Here is a 12893-nt window from a genome sequence, read left to right as displayed (position 1 = left end):
CGTGCTGACTGACGGACAGACACGCGGAGCGATAAACAGACAGACGGACGAATACAAAGAGAAGGAGAGACAGCCGGGGTCAGAGGGGGAGAGGAAGGGGAGAATGCAGCACATTATCTCTGTGTAAGAGTCCAGGGAGAAACAGCCTGTTTGTAGGGTGATACCTATCAGCTCCCCGGCTGTCTCGGGAGATATTACTGCACCGTGGTGTACTTTACTCCGATAAAACATCCCCTGCCTCTCTGATAGAAAGACTCAGACAGATAGTGGCAAGGTGAAAGGGAGAGAGGCAATAAGACAGATTGACAGACAAAAGACAGTTGAAAACGGACTTGATCCCTACCTTCTGAAACGCTTGATGCAGCACAACAGACGGGGTATGATGCAGCAGCACGACAGACGGGGTATGATGCAGCAGCACGACAGACGGGGTATGATGCAGCAGCACGACAGACGGGGTATGATGCAGCACGACAGACGGGGTATGATGCAGCACGACAGACGGGGTATGATGCAGCACGACAGACGGGGTATGATGCAGCACGACAGACGGGGTATGATGCAGCACGACAGACGGGGTATGATGCAGCACGACAGACGGGGTATGATGCAGCACGACAGACGGGGTATGATGCAGCACGACAGACGGGGTATGATGCAGCACGACAGACGGGGTATGATGCAGCACGACAGACGGGGTATGATGCAGCAGCACGACAGACGGGGTATGATGCAGCAGCACGACAGACGGGCTATGATGCAGCAGCACGACAGACGGGGTATGATGCAGCAGCACGACAGACGGGGTATGATGCAGCAGCCCGACAGACGGGGTATGATGCAGCACGACAGACGGGGTATGATGCAGCACGACAGACGGGGTATGATGCAGCACGACAGACGGGGTATGATGCAGCACGACAGACGGGCTATGATGCAGCACGACAGACGGGGTATGATGCAGCACGACAGACGGGGTATGATGCAGCACGACAGACGGGGTATGATGCAGCACGACAGACGGGGTATGATGCAGCAGCATGACAGACGGGGTATGATGCAGCACGACAGACGGGGTATGATGCAGCAGCACGACAGACGGGGTATGATGCAGCAGCACGACAGACGGGGTATGATGCAGCAGCACGACAGACGGGGTATGATGCAGCAGCACGACAGACGGGGTATGATGCAGCACGACAGACGGGGTATGATGCAGCACGACAGACGGGGTATGATGCAGCACGACAGACGGGGTATGATGCAGCACGACAGACGGGGTATGATGCAGCACGACAGACGGGGTATGATGCAGCACGACAGACGGGGTATGATGCAGCACGACAGACAGGGTATGATGCAGCACGACAGACGGGGTATGATGCAGCACGACAGACGGGGTATGATGCAGCACGACAGACAGGGTATGATGCAGCACGACAGACGGGGTATGATGCAGCAGCACGACAGACGGGGTATGATGCAGCAGCACGACAGACGGGGTATGATGCAGCACGACAGACGGGGTATGATGCAGCACGACAGACAGGGTATGATGCAGCACGACAGACGGGGTATGATGCAGCACGACAGACGGGGTATGATGCAGCACGACAGACGGGGTATGATGCAGCACGACAGACGGGGTATGATGCAGCACGACAGACGGGGTATGATGCAGCACGACAGACGGGGTATGATGCAGCACGACAGACGGGGTATGATGCAGCAGCATGACAGACGGGGTATGATGCAGCAGCACGACAGACGGGGTATGATGCAGCAGCACGACAGACGGGGTATGATGCAGCACGACAGACGGGGTATGATACAGCACGACAGACGGGGTATGATGCAGCACGACAGACGGGGTATGATGCAGCACGACAGACGGGGTATGATGCAGCACGACAGACGGGGTATGATGCAGCAGCACGACAGACGGGGTATGATGCAGCACGACAGACGGGGTATGATGCAGCACGACAGACGGGGTATGATGCAGCAGCACGACAGACGGGGTATGATGCAGCAGCACGACAGACGGGGTATGATGCAGCAGCACGACAGACGGGGTATGATGCAGCAGCACGACAGACGGGGTATGATGCAGCAGCACGACAGACGGGGTATGATGCAGCAGCCCGACAGACGGGGTATGATGCAGCACGACAGACGGGGTATGATGCAGCACGACAGACGGGGTATGATGCAGCAGCACGACAGACGGGGTATGATGCAGCATGACAGACGGGGTATGATGCAGCACGACAGACGGGGTATGATGCAGCACGACAGACGGGCTATGATGCAGCACGACAGACGGGGTATGATGCAGCACGACAGACGGGGTATGATGCAGCACGACAGACGGGGTATGATGCAGCACGACAGACGGGGTATGATGCAGCACGACAGACGGGGTATGATGCAGCACGACAGACGGGGTATGATGCAGCAGCATGACAGACGGGGTATGATGCAGCAGCACGACAGACGGGGTATGATGCAGCAGCACGACAGACGGGGTATGATGCAGCACGACAGACGGGGTATGATACAGCACGACAGACGGGGTATGATGCAGCACGACAGACGGGGTATGATGCAGCACGACAGACGGGGTATGATGCAGCAGCACGACAGACGGGGTATGATGCAGCAGCACGACAGACGGGGTATGATGCAGCAGCACGACAGACGGGGTATGATGCAGCAGCACGACAGACGGGGTATGATGCAGCAGCACGACAGACGGGGTATGATGCAGCAGCCCGACAGACGGGGTATGATGCAGCACGACAGACGGGGTATGATGCAGCACGACAGACGGGGTATGATGCAGCAGCACGACAGACGGGGTATGATGCAGCATGACAGACGGGGTATGATGCAGCACGACAGACGGGGTATGATGCAGCACGACAGACGGGGTATGATGCAGCACGACAGACGGGGTATGATGCAGCAGCACGACAGACGGGGTATGATGCAGCACGACAGACGGGGTATGATGCAGCACGACAGACGGGGTATGATGCAGCACGACAGACGGGCTATGATGCAGCACGACAGACGGGGTATGATGCAGCACGACAGACGGGGTATGATGCAGCACGACAGACGGGGTATGATGCAGCACGACAGACGGGGTATGATGCAGCACGAAAGACGGGGTATGATGCAGCACGACAGACGGGGTATGATGCAGCAGCATGACAGACGGGGTATGATGCAGCACGACAGACGGGGTATGATGCAGCAGCACGACAGACGGGGTATGATGCAGCACGACAGACGGGGTATGATGCAGCACGACAGACGGGGTATGATGCAGCACGACAGACGGGGTATGATGCAGCAGCACGACAGACGGGGTATGATGCAGCATGACAGACGGGGTATGATGTAGCACGACAGACGGGGTATGATGTAGCACGACAGACGGGGTATGATGCAGCACGACAGACGGGGTATGATGCAGCACGACAGACGGGGTATGATGCAGCAGCACGACAGACGGGGTATGATGCAGCAGCACGACAGACGGGGTATGATGCAGCACGACAGACGGGGTATGATGCAGCACGACAGACGGGGTATGATGCAGCACGACAGACGGGGTATGATGCAGCACGACAGACGGGGTATGATGCAGCACGACAGACGGGGTATGATGCAGCACGACAGACGGGGTATGATGCAGCACGACAGACGGGGTATGATGCAGCACGACAGACGGGGTATGATGCAGCACAGAAGAGAGTGAACACACTGGCGCTCAGCTCAACAGCAGAAGTCAAACCCCCTAACCCATTAGCGCGGGGGGCTGCACCTCCCCCTAGTGGTGGGTGCAGCCCCCCAGTAGTGGCAGGTGGCTGTGTAACATCTTAGACCCAACAGTGTACTTAACTTTTCCTAACGTACAAGTGCAAAAAAAATAAAACATAGCTTTACGTTAAACAGTGGGCGGGGCTGCGTGGAATGTCCATGTTTAATAACGAAGTGAGTAAAGACTCCATTCCAAATCTGCTGCACACGCACCACCCAAACAAAACAATGACATCATACTGTAGCGACCGGGGGGGGCGGTCGATCCGTCTGTCGGCGGTTCTGTGCTGGGGGAGCACAATGGCTGATGGGACTGTTAATGCCCATCCATCCATTATTCGAACTGTCTATTCTGCTCTCAGGGTCGCGGGGATGCTGGAGCCTATCCCAGCAGTCACTGGGCGGCAGGCGGGGAGACACCCTGGACAGGCCGCCAGGCCATCACACAGGGCCCACACACACACACACACACACACACACATTCACCACCTAGGGACAATTTAGTGCGGCTGATTCACCTGACCTCCATGTCTTTGGACTGTGGGAGGAAACCGGAGCACCCGGAGGAAACCCACACAGACACGGGGAGAACATGCAAACTCCACACAGAGGACGACCCCTAAGGTCGGACAACCCCGGGGCTCGAACCCAGGACCTTCTTGCTGTGAGGCGACCATGCTAACCACTGCGCCACCGTGCCGCCCTGTTAATGTTAGACTTAAAATGGTGTTTTAATGATGTGGTGTTCATGTTGTGCTTATTCTTGTGTTGTTGTTTTGGGGGGTTCGACTCAGACCAAGTAGGAGACACTTTACTGACTAACTGACTGTAGGACCATGACGGGGGGGGGGGGGGTCGTTACGTTGTTGTCAGTTCTGGTCCGTTCTGGCCGGTGTAAATAAAAGACCCCTCCCGGGGTCGTGCGGTGTATGGGGGCACGGGAGTTGTTGCGATTAAAAAAAGATCTCTGCCTCTCGACCCATTCTTCCACTCCGGCTCACCACAATACTTTTCATTTTCGCTGGCAGACCCCCTACTTAAAACATCTGCCCACGTGCCTGCCCTTACCACTGTAATGTTAAAATTGTGAAAAGGTTGTGCACCTCTCTCAAAATCATGTTCCAGTTACTATGTGGCAAATACTCCTCAATTTGAGATTTAATTTATAAAGTAGCCCTTTACTTCCAGGCATATGAGCATGCACAATAGAATGTTTCATAGCCGTCTGGCACCATCACAATGCAATTATTCAGGAAAATGCCAGAATTTAATAACCTCAGAAAGTGGAACATGCCTCGCTGGCTGCAGGCGTACCTGCTGCAGACCTTGGCAAATGCAGGTTGGTTCTGGCACATTTCTCCTGCTACATTTATAAATTCTACCAGTTCCCTGCAGAGCGCTGAAGCGATCACTGCAAACCAAGTCCTCATCAGATGAAGAAAGCATCAAGTTTTCTCTACGGAGAACCGGCAAAGACTTCTGGGGATGAACTTTGAAGTTGGTTATCACTTCGAGACTGTGTGGGCTTACAGACGGCACTGTTAAATTCTCCCCGAGCCCCGTTCCCCACATCCCTCTGATGATTCACCCTGCTGTGTGCCTGTCTATCTCTCAGTCTAACTGGCTCCAGGGGCCCTGATTGAATACCCTAATGATCAATATCAACACAGCCAGTGCCACAGTGACTGATTCACTGCATCCATCGATTCAGACCTTGAGGTGTCCTGAAAGGAAGAAGAAAAAAATTCCACCCCAAGCAAGATTTTTAAGTATTTCGAACACTTCGTTCCTCTAGGTGCTGTTGAAAGACCAGTACACTCATTTCTTTTCCAGTTCCCAATTGAATACATGAGTGACCAAAATCTATATTTATTCAGGCATGTGGATGAAAAAGAAGCACATTTTTTTTCATGTATGGCAACAGCCTGCGGGAGTAGTTTGCAGGGAAAGAAGCATTTCAAACACTCGCATACGCACACCTGGGAGCTGCCCGGTAGAACCACATAGCACTATGTTGCTGGAAAATGAGCAGCTCTATTTAAAAAAGGTGGAGATTAAGTGGTTTTCCCCAAGGTATTTGCAGAGCAGTTGGACAGCAAGGAGAAAGCATTTACCTTCTGACACATTTCCCCTGATATTTCAACAGAGTCTGGTCACAAACCACCTTTTCCATCCACTAGACAGAAGCCAGGTATTTTCCCATTATTTACCGGTCATTGCCCTCGAGGGATCATATGGGTATTTATTTGAAGGATTGGCAACCACAGGATATATTTATCCAGTAGGAATATATTATTTTAAATCGTTAATCCAAACGTATTTACAGAATTTTGGTGAAAACTGAAGGTTGTTATTGTTGCTATGAGTTCTGGCCTGATGACGGGTATTCTAGTCATTCTGAAATACAGAGCAGGTGATTCGTCAATAATATTTCGCTTTCACCTAATTGAGCAATTGGGCGATTCTTTGTGAGTCAGTCAAACACAAACACTTTATTACCCATGAATGGAGGACACTGCAAAGATTATCTCCGCCTGGTGGTAGCTTGGAGATGATTATGCGTGTGTGTGTGTGTGTGTGTGTGTGTGTGTGTGTGTGTGTGTGTGTGTGTGTGTGCTTGTGTCTGTCCGCGGCTAATCTCGCGAACTACTGGACCTATCAGCCTAAAATGTTTTGTGCAGTTATTGAAAGACATATGCTGTTCACTCTCACTCAACTGTGTGCATGCAACAAGCTAGCTAACTTCACATCTACAATCAGAGTTGCCAGATGGGAAATGATAAAATATCGTACCATCCATCCATCCATCCATCCATTAGCCAAGCCACTTATCCCAACTGGATAAGTGGCTTGGATAATGTCCACAAAAAATAGTTGAAGTGAGCAACTTTCTTCCTCTGTTCCAGTGTCAAACTCAATAGCAGGCCCCAGCAGGTGACTCCTAAAGGATCTCATGTGATTACATGAACAATGGCACCCAACTTGTGCACACTGGAAATAAGTTGATGTACATTATGTGTCACTCTCAGATGGGAAAAAGATTGTCTTATGTCATGGCCTAAAGATCTTCTACATTTGAAGCACACATAACCCATTTTGTGTAGACCTACTCTACAGTGACGTTGAAATTTCAACCGTGGTCCAAGCAGAGGTATCAGGGTGGTCAAGCTGTCTCCATCCAGGAGAAAGAAGAAGGCTTCGTCAATCTTCTCAGCTGCAAAATATAACATGACCTTTATTAGTTACCCATACTGACAGTAGTTTTTTCTACATTGAAATCAAACAAGTCTGTATAAAGCTAGCTACACAGTATTTGTTTTAGACATTAATTTATTTACTCATTAATATTTCATACATTTATTTGTTTTAAACCAATCTAATGTTAGCTTAAATACCTTCAAAAGTAGGGAGCAACTCAGCTAGGTTCCACTCAAGACGTTTTTCCTTCACAAACTCGTCCATCTTTCAGAAACAAACAGAAACATTTTAGGGTCACATATGATTGTGCACATATGGCCTGTTCAATTGGCCTATATCTCACTAGCCATTTTGACAGCATATTGAAACCTACTCGCACCAGGTGCAACGTTACACCGTATTGCTTGTGAAACAACTAGCTAGCTAGCTAGCTTGCAACGCCTGGGAAAATTGGCCAGCGAGCTAGCTAGCCAATAAAATTTCCACAAAGAATAGAATAATGTTGGCACACTACCGCTAGCTTGCCAACTTAGCAGCAATAGCCAAATCCAAGACTGTTTAGGGAACCCACTATAGAGACAGAGGCCTTGCCCACACCAAAGGGGAAAAGTGTTTTTCCCACCATTATTTTCTATTAAATTTTACCTTCAAACTTATTCTGGCTGTGAAATAAATCCCCCAAACCATCAAACAAGCCCTACATGGCTTCATAGCTCTACTAATAAGCTAACCAGAAAGACTGGGCTAGACCTCACCTCTCAAATCCGTGTTTTTACTGACCTATTCGTCGCAGTTTGTCAGCCATGTTAGCCGGCTCCATTCACGTTACATTATCCAGTTAGCTTATGGTAGGCCCCCTATTGTCTTACACGATAAATATTCAATCCAAAGCCAACCGTTTCATGTAAAGTGAACGGAGCCTGCTAATTTGTGGCTAATGTACTCTGTGAGGAATATCTCTTTAAAGCTACAGATCTGAGTAGTCGTCTACCCCAGACAGCTTAGTTTAGTTTATTTGACAATTATTAAAATACATGTTACAGCATACATGCATCCTAAAATTATCAAGAATAGCACAAAAAGTCAGACTTATTTCCATTGTGGTCCTTGGTCTCAGCACATAGTATACGTAAACATTATTATCAACAGCCTACATCTCTAAAAGTAAAAATAAACAAATACAACATTGTTAATAAAGTATCTTACAAAATTTACAGGTCAGCAAGAACCCTCCCTCCACTGTCAGTCTCTCGAGTTTACTGTTGGGCTTTTTCTAGGAGCCATTTCTTAACGTTCACCTTGAAACTATGCAGATTCAAACCTACACCTTAAAGGATGCAGGTTTGCTATCCTAGATCTGGTTCTGTGGCTGTATGGTTCCCTAACACTAGGAAAGTAGTTGCTAAGATATTTGGAGGCCCTGTGATGGATTATTTTGTGCACCTTGTTAAGCCTGAGTTGGGCAACTCTGGCCTCCTGAAAATGACTCCTCCCAACATGATCACGAGGGCCTGGTCCCATCACAACCCCGATCAGCTTATTATATGACCCCTGTAGTTTCTTCTTTAATGGAACCGACAGCCCTCCAAACCAGGCCACACTAGCATAATCACAATGACACTGCATTAGGCTGTAAGCTAATGAACCTTGATGGCTTGTTTGGAAGTTTTGATGATTTATCTCGCAAGAGAAAAGAAAAGATGTATCAAGTAAACTTCAATGGAGCTCAATTGTACCTTGATCATGCTACACCCCCAGCGGGTCAGCGCCAGCTAGCTAACGCAGCGTTAGCTAACTAGCAGCAAGCCAGCGCGAGCTATTGCGTAAAATAGCTAGCTGACGCTAATAGCTAGCTACCGTGAGCTAGCTATTAGCGTCAGCGCCAGCTAGCGTCAACGCAACGTTAGCTAACTAGCAGCAAGCTAGCGCGAGCTTTTGCGTGAAATAGCTAGCTGACGCTAATAGCTAGCTACCGTGAGCTAGCTATTAGCGTCAGCGCCAGCTAGCGTTAACGCAACGTTGGCTAACTAGCAGCAAGCTAGCGCGAGCTATTGCGTAAAATAGCTAGCTGACGCTAATAGCTAGCTACCGTGAGCTAGCGTCAACTCTACGTTAGCTAACTAGCAGCAAGCTAGCGCGAGCTATTGCGTAAAATAGCTAGCTGACGCTAATAGCTAGCTACCGTGAGCTAGCTTGTTGTCTAGAGTAAATAATTCAGTTCAAGTTACCGGTGAAACATAATTGTGGCTATATTAACGTCGGGTATTACCGCACAATGTCGACATCTCCGTAACTAGCTGTGTCATCTTACCGTTTCCGGGGCGAACAGACCGCGTCTCCTCTGTCCGTGTCCGCGCCGAGAGAGTTGGTTGGGGTTGCAGTGTTGGCGGACGACAAGGCGGACAGCCAGGCCAGGGTTCGACAGAACGTTACTATGCCCAGGCGTCACTACGTCATACTGTACCGTGCATGGACAAGTAGGCACGTCGGTCCTTGGCTAACGGGTCGGACCCTTTAGTCGACGGAGCGGGAGACACGGGTTCGCGTCCCGGCTGTGGCGGTTCCCGGGCTGCCCCCCCCCCCCGAATTCGCTACCATACATCACTTCCAGTATGACTCCACCCAGCACCCTGTCCTAATTAACATATCACAACGCCCCCCCCTACTTAGGTGGAGTCCCCGACAGGTATGTATTTCAACAGTCCTGTGTAATAAACAAGAACTCCAACGCAGTGTTTATCAAACGCATTAGACACCATTTGTCCACATATCGTTGGACTGATTCAACTGATGCATGTACCTCTCACTTGCAGCAGTATACGGGTTTTTTTTAAGCCAACATAGTTAAGAAAGTGCACATGAAAGATAAGGAGGCTATAAGGGTTCTAGTCACAAGACGTGATCTCATAATCCCACGTTCCATAGTTAGTCATAGTCCTTGCGGTGGGCTGGTTTGATTACAGCCCTCCCACAGCTTGTTGCGTGTTGGCTTTGGGCTTTTGAGCTCCTCCACAGTTGTGTTGGTTTCACCGGGTGGTGTGGTAGGTGTTTCATCTGGGCCCCTGTGATTCTTTCGAGCTTCATCTTGAGATTGTGGCTCAGCGAAGCGGCTCCTTTTTATATCCTGCTGCAGTTGTGGATCGTATAGCTCCTGCAACGTCTGACCTTGTTTCCATACGGTGTTTGGACCATGTAGCTCCTTGGCTCCGTGCACTTTTACAGGACACTTGCCGGGTGCCATGTTCCTCTCTCCTTATTTAACCCAGTGACATGCTGGCCAGGGTGGAGTGGAGGCAGTTCTCTGCAGCAGCTGCAGCCATGATGTTCCTTCATTACAGCTGCTCTGTGAGCCAGATGCATTCGGTGCCCCTCTTTGCCCGGTTCTGCCCGACTTGGCAGCAGGGTGGTAACAGGCCTACCAAAGATCAGTTCTGCAGGTGAGGGTTGCTTACTATCAGTAGGGGTCGCTGTGACTTGTAGTAATGCTGTGTGTAGATCACCCCCATATTTCTGAGTTTTCGTCACAATTGATTTGATACGTCGCGCATGCCTTTCGATGAAGCCGTTGCTTTCTGGGTAGTGGGGTGAGCTTGTTACGTGTCTTACTCCCCAGTCGGTTACAAACTCTTTAAAAGCCTGCCCTGTGTGCTGTGGTCCATTGTCAGTCAGTATTTCATCGGGGCGTCCAAATAAGGACATGCACATTTGCATTTTCTGTGCGACTGCTTGGCTAGATACCGGGATTTTCATTTCATCCACCAGTGGATATTTTGAATATGTCTACAGTCAGCAAATATTGGCGAATATCTATTTCGAATAGATCAGAGGCTAAAGATTGCCATGGCTTGGCGGGAATGTCATGTGGTTTGAGAGGCTCTTTTGGATTTGCATCTTGATGTTCCACACATACACTGCAAGATCTGCAAACTTTCAATGTCGTCATTCATCTTTGTCCAACAGACACTTCCTCGCGCAAGCCGGCGTTGCTTTCTCCACGCCTTGACGGCCTACAGGTAACTGTTTTAGGATAGCCTCAGTCATGGAGTCTGGAAGGAGAACCCGCCTGCCCTTGAATATGACGCCTGATTCCACTGCGAGTTCATCCCTAAAGGACCAATAAGCCCGCAGGTCTTTCGGCAGGTCTTGTATCTTTTCTGGCCCTCCTTGGCGAATCAGCTCTTTCGGCGCACTCAGTTTAGGATCTTCAGCAGTTTCTGTACGGATCCTCAATCTCTGCATCAGTATGCGCTCGTCTGGTTTTTTTGTCTATATTGCATTAGGTGGAGGCTGTGGATCCTGAAGTTCACATTCAGGTTTAGCTGACCTTCGAAAAAGTTCCATAGGCTCTCAGGCTTTTTCTTGCCGGCCTCACCGAGGCCGCTAGCATCCAGTCGTGTTAGCCCTTCGTCTCCAGTGCCACAGCATATTTTCCTTGCTTGTTTGGCTTCGTCTGCCATTTCCTCGTCTTCTAAGTAAGGACACGGTTTTTTTGTTGTTGTCTGAATAGCATGACAGCCTGAATCTGAATCTGACTCTACTGCGCCTCCATGCCCACGTCAGCGGAAGCAATGTCACGTCGAGCCCGGAAACGAGCAAAGGCACCCAGGCAGAGAAAAGCCCCCTCGAACCCAGTGAAACCGTCACTGCCTGTGTGTTAGCGCTACCGCCGGCCTCGCGCCGTCCGGAAGCCAGAGCCCGGAATATTCGGGTATGAGTTTTGAAAGTAAACAGGAAGTGGATCTTATTTTGCAGTGCAGCAAATCCTTCACTGCTGAGCTCAGCACGGGAGAAGTGGAGGAAGACCGGATGAACCGGAAGTAGTTTGCCTTACCTCACCGCCGCATGGCGGTGCCACGGTCTCCAGTGTTCAAACTCTGCTATGAAGATACAAGTAGAGGAGCAGGATTAATTAGTCCCAGCTGGAAATCACCTCAGCAGCTACATTAGCACGGTCGCCATGGCTGAGCTATGTTTTCCTCCCGTTGTTTTACAAATGAAAGTCATTCAGCAGAGCAGCCGTTCACCTTCACTCGCTTTACATCAGGAAAAGCAGTAACGATTTAATTAATAAGGGCTTTGCAACGATGATAGCCTGAGTGGTCATTTCATGTCAGCCTTGGTGGCTTTCGTGGGAGGGCCCACCCAGGAGGCTGCACACCCACAGACGGACAGGCAAAACGTTGTGCGGGGGTTTATGTTTTTAGTTTCAGTGCCGCGTATTGACATTCATTTCCCACATTTCCCAATTCAGGCGACCTGGGCGCTGCACGGAAGTCTCCCGATGGGAAAACACCGTTTTTCCTGCCCGTGTGTGGTGTACAGAGCAGGGCCCATATGGAGCTCTGTGCCCTACTGAGGGCACTTCTCCAGTTGGGCTGAATTTTGACTTTCTTCAGACTTTCACTCCATTTTCACGGCTTTCCGGACGTTGAGTCGCCAGTAAACGTTGGAGCTTGAAGGCTGCATGCTGACTCTTGTGCGTGGCTTTTTTTTTGTTTTATGAATGAAGTTCAACACAATGAATGAAGTTCAACACAATGAATGAAGTTCAACACAATGAATGAAGTTCAACACAATGAATGGCGTTCAACATACCGCCGGATGTTGCAACATCTCGTACTGAACACTACCATATTGAAGTGGGCTGTAGAAGCTGACAGCTACTGTCACTCAGGTAATCTAGACATATGTATACATATGTATAGCTATCTATACATACGTATATCTATCTACATATATGTATATCTATCTATACATATGTATATCTATATATACATATGTATATCTATATACATATGTATATCTATATGTGTATATCTATCTATACATACGTATATCTATCTATATATGTGTCTATCTATCTA

The sequence above is a fragment of the Lampris incognitus genome, chromosome 6 (assembly GCF_029633865.1).
Source record: "Lampris incognitus isolate fLamInc1 chromosome 6, fLamInc1.hap2, whole genome shotgun sequence".
NCBI lineage: Eukaryota > Metazoa > Chordata > Actinopteri > Lampriformes > Lampridae > Lampris > Lampris incognitus.
This window is presented reverse-complemented; position numbering follows the sequence as displayed.